The 12,281-nt window shown below is 37.6% G+C and overlaps 1 long non-coding RNA gene across 1 annotated transcript; it reads left to right on the forward strand.

Moving 5' to 3' along the window:
• The first annotated feature begins 2,764 nt into the window (after positions 1-2,764).
• On the forward strand, positions 2,765-3,214 carry LOC116734393 (uncharacterized). The gene is made up of 2 exons (XR_004342216.1): positions 2,765-2,888; positions 2,965-3,214. It is a non-coding gene; the product is annotated as an uncharacterized LOC116734393 (long non-coding RNA).
• The last annotated feature ends 9,067 nt before the right edge of the window (positions 3,215-12,281 follow it).

Consider the following 12,281-nt stretch of genomic DNA (forward strand, 5'->3'; position numbering starts at 1 on the left):
TGTACATGAGCATAATTTTCCACTTCAGGAAAACATCTAGAGTTGATGTCACACTCGTATCCTTCACTGTCTGCTAGAATCTAAAAACATTTCTGAGTGGTTGTAACTGTAAAGAAAGATATTGCCCTGATTCAACACACCTGAATAAAATGAATGGTCAGTTGCAGAGCCGGAGCGAGGTGATATACCGAGGAGGTAATTCAGGAATGCAAATCAGCTGCTTTGGAGCAAGGACAACTCTAAAACATGCAGTCCTTTAAATTTAGGAATCAATAAATATATTTTTATCATTAAGTAGAAGAGTGACCCTGTTCTGTAATAAGTAGTTTTGAAAACATCTCATCCTTTCACATCAATGAGTTATGAATGTCTCTTTTGATGTGCTTCAGTTTTGCATAATGCTTTTTGGGGTGAAAGAAGGATGAAAATGTATAGAAACAGTTACTTTTGTTGTGACATTTCCGTCATTCTGTTTGAATTCAATTATTGGCCAACCATCTAGGGATAAAAATTAAAATTTCTATTCACAGAGTGCTCCCAATGTTTAAATAATTACATGCTGTGTTAATAATGAAAATGTCAGACCATCTTCCTATTGGAGTCACCTTAAGCATTTAGCATTAGGTAGTCAGTGGTCAGTCAACAGTGCAGAGTACATGCATAGTGTTACTTGACATCAATCAGTGTCATTGTCAGTCACTGCTACAACTTCTGAGTGGCACTTAAGTAGATTCTGTATCAGTGGCACATATGTGAAGTACATAGCATCATTTTGTTGTCCAAGTGTCAGGACATTTGATATTTTCAGAAATTTGGCTAAAATTAATGTCAATTTATGGGTCATATTTTATTGGATGCATAAACTGATAATGCTTGAACATTATTCATTCAGAACAGTGCATGTACTGTATATACACCATTAATATGCAAACAAATGTATAGCAGTGTGCAACACGGATTTAAATATCATGGGTGTCCCATGCATGTTTCTTCAAATCACAGAACAGTTCTACTTCTACAGGCCCATGTTACATTATTCAATATAGTGGAAATTAACAATTTCACATGAATTGATTATTCTTTATTGAACTGCAAGAGATAGTCCCTTTTCCTCCGTAAACTAATATTATTTGCCAAAAAAGTAAAAAAGAATTCAGAAAATTTTTAAATGAATAAAAAATAAACAAAGAAAATAATGTTATGTATGTAATTTATTTTCACACTTAAAAGTAATGTTGCTTTTTATTTTCAGTTTATATAGTCACAGTAGTACATAATTTAAAAGGTAAAAAGAAAATCAGATTTTTATGCACCCCCAGCAGCCTCCTTTTGAAGCGTCTCCATTTTGCTATAGAGGACGATTTTCACACTCTCAGCTATGATTTACTCCAAAAAAACTGGCTCATTTTCAACACTGAAGCAAATAAATTGCATTATATTTGTTTTTACAGCTCTGCTGGAGCTAATAAAAAAACTCCCCCTCTCTTCCCCTGCAATTTAATTAAAGTATGTTCTGGACTTGTCAAGACTAATACTTCATGTCTCTCACAGTGGCCTTAGTAATATTTAATCATTGCTGTCTTTTCAAAACAAACACTTGAGACATGACAGCCAGAGGTTCAGTAGGTTAAATGCTAATCACTTTAGACTGCAACAGACTATGAATGAAAGATATCTCACAAGAGATTCAGCTTCTGTCATCTAGTAAATGTTACCCGTTGGATTCAAGCAGTGTATTGCTTCATCAGATCCATTATTAGAAGCAATATCTTGCTCTGGCAGAAGTGGACGGCACTTTCAAACTGCGTAATAATCAGCAGTGGTGCGAGTGAGCTTCTGTTTCTGAAGCACCTTCCATAATCACTCATCACATCCTGAAAGGAGAAAGGTGTGACCTCTTGGTATCCTCAACTTCAAACTCTCTTTGTTTGATCACAAAAGGAGTGCGCAACAACAATCAGTGTCTGACATGCCCACCTATTCCGTCCTGGATTTATTTATATCCCCCCTCTTGACAATGATTATGCATGGCCTAAAGGTAGACACGCTCTTATGATGAAAGTTGATGAGGTTTGTTATTTTACTTTGTGATGTGAAGCTTCCTGCCTGCAGGACCCGATCAAAGCCGAGGCCTGTAAGACCAATTAGAGTATCTAGTAAAAACACTGAGCGGAGATCAAAGAGGGAGCTTCCTTACACGACAGCCAGAGGGATAAAAAAAAATAAAATAAAATAACAGGATCCCATTAAGAGTATGCGCACATCCACTAAGAGATCCATTATTAGTATTGCTAGATGCTCCCGGTTAGGAGCAGGACTGCATTTTCTTTTTGTTTTTTTTTTCTACAAAAATGTAAAATGGCCCTTTACTGTTAATATTTCTATACAATACATTGTTGCACAGGGATGGGAGCAACACATCCTTTGCTGACAGCACTCTCTTTAAAAGATCCAGCAGATCCAGCCAAACAACTGTGCTATTGTTATTACACCACATTTAGTCCAGGCACACATCAGTTGATGGATAGAAAAAGGTTGTTGTACTGTGGGAGAGCACAATGGCGGATGAGACCAAAACACACACAAAAAAAAGCAGAATGGATTAGGGAGAGATGTTCTGCCTTGAAGCAAACAAACACAGCAGTCAATTACATCAGGTGGGAACAAAAGAGAAATGGAAAAATGATCATATGGGATTCATTTTGTTCAGACCTCTTTGGCTTCTTTTTTTCCCTATTTGTATGGAGTATAGAAGTGATGATACTGTCACAGCTGCTGTTGTGCAGTGACCACTCGCACCTGATCGTCATCCTCCTGATCTCCAGCTGCTGCCATATAAGGACGGAACTCTCCCTGCACGGCGTCAGATTGTTGTGAAACCCTCAGCGGTAACACCTTCAGACCTGCTACTGATACTTGAGCTGACTGCCCAGAATCTAACCTGTCTGTCTGTCTCTCCCTCAGCGATCCCTCTCCTGTCCCTGATCCCTGACCCTCTCTGTTGGAAAAGGACCTCCTGGCTTCGACCCCCCCGGCCAATCTGACCGGATACCCGTTTCGACCTGGGTTCTGGACCCGCGGGCTCGGATCCCCTGTTTGCCCGGCCCGAAGATCAGGGGCCGCCTGATCCTGAATTGATTCCCTGGTTCTGACCCTGGCCTGTCTGACTAAGAGTTTGTCGACCTCCCAATAAATACCTGGTTGTAATTTTCTGTTCAGCCCCTGTGTCCATCAGTGCCTGAGCCTGACAGATACAGCACAGCAATTCTAAATTTGGAAAGGATTATCTTTACTTTGACAGGTAAGGCCCAAATTATTCAGATCTCTGGCAGAATTAGATCAACCAAGCTGTTTTCTGATTTTAAAATGGCACAAGTTTCTCCAAAAAAAAAACAATGTTACGGCCCGGCTCGGATGGCTGCAACAAAAAATAGGGAGGACACGGCAACCAGAAACATTTTTAGCCCTTCAGAGGCATTTATTAAAAAAACGATTGTCTAGGGAAGCAATGGGCGGCAGCCCAAGACATGATAAACTAGCGCTCCCTCAGCCTGGTCCTTCCCCAGTTATGGATCCGGTTGGCCCCCCACAGTTCTCAGCTCCCACAACGTGTCAAGCAATCTGCCGGTTTCGCCTCTGACTCGGCAATCCAGGCTGGGCCTGGATCGCTGGGTCATCTGTGCCTGGTTCTTACTTCGGCCATCATCTCATGAGTGGAACGGTGCTCCTTATATACAATCCAGGTGGCCACGTAATCAGAGGGGCCTCCCACAACCGAGGACCTTAATTGGCAAACAATTTACTAGCCACATAGCACACACAAGGACCGCACAGCAGGGGCCGTCACACACAAGATAATGTGCAAGTGATAAATAAATAACTTGTCCAATGTTTTTGTACATTTTAATAAAAATTCAATGTCCAAAACTATTCATCCCTTCTCAACAATCAGTGGAAAAAGTTGTCATCGGTTATTACACTAACCAAATTGTTCTGAAAAATGTTGATAAGCTTTTCACAAGTCTTCACTGTTATCTTTGATCATCCTATTGAGGATGGTGCAAAATCTTGAATTTTCCCCCAATAAATTCTCTTCACGTGGAATTTGTTTTTTCGACATACATCTGTATGTTTTCCAGGCAGAAGAAATGTTGGTCAAGTTAAGAATACTTTAATTCCAATTAAAACAATGGGATTATAAACGTCTTGAGAAAAAAAAGGGTTTATTTTTCTCCACAAAAAAAAAAAAAATGTTTGTTGACATGTATGGCGACTTCCAGATATTTCAGACCTGTTTGGTATGGCATGGTATGGAAAAAATAAAATAAACATGGCAGTTAGAAAATAAGCAAATAAACAGATGGTAATTACTATAATAGCTGCGTCTCTCTCTGATGCAGCTCAGTGATGCTTTAAAACTAACATCTGGCGCCATCATTAAGTTGTACACACTAGTGACAGAAAGAGAAAGTAAGACACCCAAGTCAGAGTATTTACAGAAATTGAGTATGGGTCAAAATCTACAATAAAAAAAGTCCAAATACAGAATTGACCAACATCAGCAGAAAGCATTTGTCATTCTTCAGGGGTTTCATTTATAAAACATTGTGTGCTAAAAAAGAATTGACACAGCTAAAAGATTTTGCCTATGGGAGACTCAAGAAGGAAATTTTAATTTATCGGGCCTGACTTGATGTATTCTTTCACTATAAGATGTTGTTTTATAAATTTGGATTTTTGACTTTTGGGCATACGTACAGTTTTAGTGTAGATCCAACACAATGTTTTCTAAATGAGATCCCTGGTGTGTAATGTAGGAGGACACAGGGACTGCTGCAGAAACATAAGCATTGGATAAACAGATACATTTGTTGAGGTGAAAACATTTTGTTGTTATGTAGCCAAAATTAAATGCACATTGCAATTCAGGCTTCCCTGGTGCAGTTCTGTTTATTCTGAAAAAAAGTTATGAGTGAACTATTTTGTTATGTTGACATAACAATTGTATTTTTATGGTGATTTCTCTTTGAAGTCAAAAGTTAGATTCTCGTGGCTCACAGACAAAATACAACAAGAATGCCTCTTGAGATCCAAACTCCTGATGGCAAAGTTGAAACCACCCCGACCAAACTTTCCTTAACAGTAAGCAATTAAAAAAAGTTAAAGTGAAAAGACACCAATAGTGCCAGGAGAAGCTACATCTGGCAGAAAGTCATATGCTAAACAATGTTACCACTGCATTTATTCTTTCAAAAGCCATGGTTTAAGTCTTTTGTAGGAAAACGTTGAGGTGCATTACAGAGTAAGAGTAAGACCAGATTCTTGGCATCTTGTCTATTCTGCTCTCCGCTCAATCACAAAGCCTGTGTGATGTAAGGTTTATCATCTATACCCACCCACTTCAGTCCTCTGAGAATATAAGGGGACGTTTGCTTTCAACCCAGATTGCAGCACATTATCACCCCCTAAGTGGGTGGACTGAAATTGGTTAGTCTCTGAGTGTGATGGGGTTATCTGGCTGAGCCATAACGTAACAATAAGGGAACTTTTTGTCTGTGAGGTCTAATCTCTAACAATCACTGACACAAAGATTCATGTCAGACAATGTGCAGGCTGCATACCTTTCTTTCTTTGGAACAAAATGACATCATGAAGATCTTTTTTCTTTTTAGGAGGCTTTCTGTTCTAAAATTATGAATATTTCAATTGCTTATGCAGAGAGGATTGAAGGTTTGGTTGCTTAAGAAGGCTAAAATAATCATCTATGCTGTTTTATTGGGGAGTACTTAAGACATAAAACGGGAAACAATTTGACTAATCTTCAAATTGCAGCTACAAGTTTAAAGTAAACCCTTTATATATAATCTACGCTTGTGTAGATTAAATAGTCACAGTTCTGAGGCATAATCTATAATTTTTTGTGTACAGAGCGCAAACCAGATCCCTTTTTATTCAAACCCCTAATTAACTGAGCCGAATTACAGAGAATCACATTTTTATTAATCTTTTTTGATGAGCGCTTTGGTACTGAGCAGATTAATTACTTCAGTGCCCTATATACATTCAGTCCTACATTTTTAGAGTATGTGCACTGTGACTCAACTTGTCTTCTATATAATGCCTTTATTACAGTCCTTCCTCATTCCATTGTTTCAAAATTAAACGTAAGACAGAAATATTTAGCAGCTCCAATGAAACCAACAATAGGCTCTGTGTATGTGAGATCAAACAGTGAGTGAGAGTCTGCTTCAAATAATGGCCACTCAGTGTGAAGAGCACTGGCAGAGCCCTTGACACGTCCAGACTGCTAGCACATCAACTGGCATGAAACACGTCCGCCACACTTAACGCACCGCAGCCGCCACAGTCAGACCACTGCCAATCAGCCTGAGAGGTCAGAGAAGCCCATGAAATGTGAACCTGCTCAAGTTTCACCCATAGACAGCAATTAATAATGAGATCCCAAAGGAAAGGCATTCCTCGATCAGTTCATGACGGACTCGACGTCAAATGGCTGTGACCAATCATCCAAGAAGCATAATTACCATCGAGGGAAAACAACCACTTGTTTTGCTCTGAACAGCGCAGAAGCTCCTGAAATTCAAAAGAGAAGCCGTTGGATCTGAAGTTTACACATTATTCTGTGTCACATAATCTGAGAGGAGTCAGATTGTTTAAAGGTGGAGAGATTGATTAGGCCTTGAGATAGCATTGACAATAGTCTTTTATGTAGCTTTTGGAAGACAACAACCCTAACTTAATGTTTTGCATATATGCAGCTCTGGAAAGAATTAAGAGACCACTTCACTGAACCCCATTGAAAACCTCATGGATATTCTACTAAATATTGATTTCTGAACTCTTCCTTTGTTAAAAAAATGGTTTCTAAATGAATTTGAACTTGTTTTCTTTGCATTATTTGAGGTCTGAAAGCGTTTTTGTTATTTTGACCATTTCTCATTTTCTGCAGATAAATAATACATTTTTGCTTGTAATTCGGAGACATGTTGTCAGTGGTTCATAGAATAAAAGAACAATGTTCATTTTAAGCAACCATATACCTATAATGAGTAACATGAGAACTGATCATTTTGCAGTGGTCTCTTAATTTTTTCCAGAGCTGTATACATTTTATTTTGAAAACAAATTTTAATGAATTATTTCAGTGGCATTTCTCTCTTTTTTTCTACACACTGTCCATTTCTTGTTCGCTTTGGGTAGCCTATCCCATCGTTTCTTGTTTTTGTTTTGTAGAACTGGGTCTTTAAGTATTTATGTCTTGCCATAATTTCAATAAAATAAAAATGGTTTGGTTTTAATAATAAATCATTGCTTTTCATGGCTCTGTAGACTAAATGTAACAAATTATTCTGAATGAAAACGATCCACCCAAGAAAATGTTTATGCAGCACTGCACTCAGCAATATAATTTAACTTTATCCCCAGCAATCCTTGCTTTCAAAAACCAGGCGAATTCCAACACCTTTTCCACACTTTGATAATCTCAGAGGACAGGTGCCTCAGCTGTGCAATGGAAGTACTAAATTTAGGTAATCTATTCCTTATTCCACTTGTATCAAGGCATCCATAAAACAGTCACCTCCTATAAACACCTCGTCTATCAAAGAGAGTGAGCGGAAGTCAGGTTTATCACTCTCTGTACATCACTTTTTTTTTACAACAGTATCTTAAAACGTTAAATTAACAGTGAAAAAAGATCAGATGTATTGTTTGTTAAACATGCTCCCTTCCCTGCAACAAAACCTTGCGTTTGCTAGAATAATCTAAGATGATTAGTATGAGGGGCCGTTTAGGACAAAATTTACGTTTTGTCTCTCACACACTACCAAAAAGTCTCGCATACTCCAAAAAAGTAGCCACGCACACTCCAAAAAATTACGTTTTGTCTCTCACACACTACCAAAAACTCACGCATACTCCAAAAAAATAGCCTCGCACACTCCAAAAAATTACGTTTTGTCCCTCACACACTACCAAAAACTCACGCATACTCCAAAAAAATAGCCTCGCATACTCAAAAAAATTACGTTTTGTCTCTCACACACTACCAAAAACTCTCGCATACTCAAAAAAATTACATTTTGTCTCTCACACACTACCAAAAACTCTCGCATACTCCAAAAAAGTAGCCACGCACACTCCAAAAAATTACGTTTTGTCTCTCACACACTACCAAAAACTCTCGCATACTCCAAAAAAATAGCCTCGCACACTCCAAAAAATTACGTTTTGTCCCTCACACACTACCAAAAACTCACGCATACTCCAAAAAAATAGCCTCGCATACTCAAAAAAATTACGTTTTGTCTCTCACACACTACCAAAAACTCACGCATACTCAAAAAAATAGCCACGCACACTCAAAAATTACTCACGCACATTCAAAAAATACTCAAATTGCGTATACACACACTACTAAAATGTCACACACACACAAACGTTAACTTTCTCGCTCACATACACTACTATCAGCTCGCTCACATACACTGTACTAACAGCTCGCACATTCACAAACGTTTATCTCTCACATACACAAGACTAAAGTTGAACACACACACAGTACTAAGACTCGTTTTATGTATGTGTGAGAGCGAGACTTTTTATGAATGTGTGAGAGCGACACTCTTTTTGAATGTGTGAGAGTTGTCACGGAAGAGGCGGGGCATAATTTTTGGATCAAACTGCGCATGCGTAGATCCTAAACTATAAGTTTCGATTGTTGACTCACTGTATGTTCTATTACTTAGTATATTTGTGCTTTTAAATATATATAGAACGTTTAACTTTCTTGTAGATTAAATGTGCTATAGAAATAAATGAATCTGATTGATTGATTAAAAATAGCAAAATTGCTGTAGTACAATCTGTCCACTGGGTGCCAGTATTACAGGAATTATTAACCGGCGCCAACTAGTGCCGAAGAAGAAAGAGTTTGCTATACCGAACATGGCTAACTCTAATTCGAAACGAGAGAGAATTGGTCAGGCAGCTGCCATTTTAAACACCATTCTATCTTCTCCGGAGGCAACCAGCACTTTGACAGGCGCATTAAACGATTCAACGACTGCCCGCAGTGCTACAATCTGGCACCCAGTGGACAGATTGTACTACAGCAATTTTGCTATTTTTAATCAATCAATCAGATTCATTTATTTCTATAGCACATTTAATCTACAAGAAAGTTAAACGTTCTATATATATTTAAAAGCACAAATATACTAAGTAATAGAACATACAGTGAGTCAACAATCGAAACTTATAGTTTAGGATCTACGCATGCGCAGTTTGATCCAAAAATTATGCCCCGCCTCTTCCGTGACAACTCTCACACATTCAAAAAGAGTGTCGCTCTCACACATTCAAAAAGAGTGTCGCTCTCACACATACATAAAACGAGTCTTAGTACTGTGTGTGTGTTCAACTTTAGTCTTGTGTATGTGAGAGATAAACGTCTGTGTGTGTGCGAGCTGTTAGCAGTGTATGTGAGCGAGAAAGTTAACGTTTGTGAATGTGCGAGCTGTTAGTACAGTGTATGTGAGCGAGAAAGTTAACGTTTGTGTGTGTGTGTGTGTGTGACATTTTAGTAGTGTGTGTATACGCAATTTGAGTATTTTTTGAATGTGCGTGAGTAATTTTTGAGTGTGCGTGGCTATTTTTTTGAGTATGCGTGAGTTTTTGGTAGTGTGTGAGAGACAAAACGTAATTTTTTTGAGTATGCGAGAGTTTTTGGTAGTGTGTGAGAGACAAAACGTAATTTTTTTGAGTATGCGAGGCTATTTTTTTGGAGTATGCGAGAGTTTTTGGTAGTGTGTGAGGGACAAAACGTAATTTTTTGGAGTGTGCGTGGCTACTTTTTTGGAGTATGCGAGACTTTTTGGTAGTGTGTGAGAGACAAAACGTAAATTTTGTCCTAAACGGCCCCTCATAGATTAGGCTAAATTTGTGAGGATTTATCACCAAGAAAACAATGTCAAAGTGAACAAACTGGGAAGCAAATTATAACAAATGAGGAAGCAATATATCTGCAATTATCATAAGTAAAGAGATACAGAAGTAATATAAAATATATATTCAAAGACGGAATCTGGAAATGACATATTGCATAAGGCCTCATCAGTTCTCATAAATACAAATTTCAAAGAGTGTTGTGTTTTTTATATGTTTGGTCTGAGTAAACTCTTGCTTAAATGCATATTGAGCAACCTGATCAGATTACTGTTGTTTTCTCCACCAGCAGGATGTTTTGCACTGTCATTATTTATGGATTAGAAAAATTTGCTTTTGACTTCCAGTACCATTTCTATTCCACACCAGTAACGACTTTCCTCTAGGTTGCAATATATTTCACTTTAGGTAAATAGAGTTATTACCTACTTCAGGGTGTGCTCTGGATCAAATTAGTTATTGGGGAGAATATTAACAAGTCCCAAGTGGCTTCGAGACATGAATAACTTCCTCCTTTGTCAACACACAATAAAGACAAACCTTGGAGCTAATAATGAGGGAAGTAGTACCTTTGTCCCAGTGGATCTACGTGGACTGAATTTTATTTTTATATGTAGACATTTTGAAAAGAATCTGTTTGTCAAATCTTTATTTGTCTTTGCAGAACACGGTCTCTTGTTTTCTACAACCTCATTGTAATTTAGATCAAAGACAAAAACGACAACAGACATTACAACAAGGGAATTTCCCTTTGGGAATTTTTCTACTCTTTTTGTTTTGTTATACTCCAAGGCATCTTCTGTGCTTGTTCAGTAAAGCTTCATTAAATCCTTATCTGAACCTTTTATTTTGCTCATCTTGCTACAGAAGATACAGTTCATCAAGCTGTGGTCCCAATTGTTTATTCATTGAGCAAAAATGGCAAATATTTGCTCCATTCATATTTTGCCATATGAATCAGAAATCTTTTTATACAATTTGTGCATTAAGGTGTCATTCAGTCATGTGTTAAAATGATTGTATTGATTTTCAGTACCCCTGATTAGGATTACAACATCCATCAATTAACAGATCAACAAATGAATGGACTCCATTAAGACATATTAAACATTAAAAGGCTCCAAGGTGATAATATTCATGCAAAAGCATTCATGTTTGCATTTGGTCACCTTACAACCACGAGCTATTTTATTTGGATTTTATATGATAGATAACTGAAAGGGTACATACATTTGAAATGCAGGAATAAATTGTTCTCCTTGTCTTTTCAAATAGTCTTAAGTCAGAAGTATTTTATGTGTATTTGTATTCAGTCATCCAGAATCAAAACTCACGATTGGCTAGAAAATGATTGGGCCATTTATATGAATATATGTTAATTTAAACCATCCTATAACTTTAGATATTTGTTGGAGTCACCCACGGCATTAAGACTTTTTGTCCTGTATTAAAGCCAGAGCATCAAACTCATCTTCATTTCAGGCCACATCAAGATCATGAATGTCTTCACAGAGCAGGCTGTGGAGCCAATAACACTGGATTTCATTAAGGATATCTGCAAAACTTCAAAAAGGTATGAATTCTTTTGCTAGTCATCATAACTTTTTTTTTTTTTAACAACAAGCAATTTAAATCTCTGAATATGTGTGTGTTTGTTTAAATTATTCTGCCTGGGACTTGACTTCCCTCCATCCTTACAATAAGAGAAGAGCTGAACAGAAAAATAAAACAAGGACAAAGCAAGGAGAGAAGTGTACTTTCGGTTTGCCATTAAATTGGAATGTGAAGCAATGGTGTCAGAGCAAAAATGGGGAATTTAAACTATACGTTTCAGCTCTGCTTGTCATCCAATCAAGGACCTTGGTTGCTTGAGAGGCAGCCTCATTTGTCGATCCCCTTTTCCATTCAAGCACAGCCTATGCTTTCAGAAGCAGCCAACTGGGTTGTCACTTTGAATATGTTATTTATTGTCATCTCTAGAAGAGCGCAGGAACAGGAAGACAGCTGGTTTAAATTGATTGTGCGATACAAATACATTCAGAAACAGAGCAGGAACAAGGCATTGTTGAAGAGTAGCGACTGTATGTTCTGGTGCGTGTGTATATGATTTATGTTTTGATTAATTTTGATGCTTATATATTGCATTTTAAATTGCAGTCTCAACCCCAACAGTAGGAAACATAGCCTCTGTGCTCAAGTAATATAATATCATTATTTCGGCGCTGAATTAAAATATTTAGTTTTTTTGTATTTAATTCAAGATTCGCATGAATGAGTTCATTCATGAACACACGTATGGTAAATCTAATAATCTG

Source organism: Xiphophorus hellerii, chromosome 15, assembly GCF_003331165.1.
Source record: "Xiphophorus hellerii strain 12219 chromosome 15, Xiphophorus_hellerii-4.1, whole genome shotgun sequence".
Lineage (NCBI taxonomy): Eukaryota > Metazoa > Chordata > Actinopteri > Cyprinodontiformes > Poeciliidae > Xiphophorus > Xiphophorus hellerii.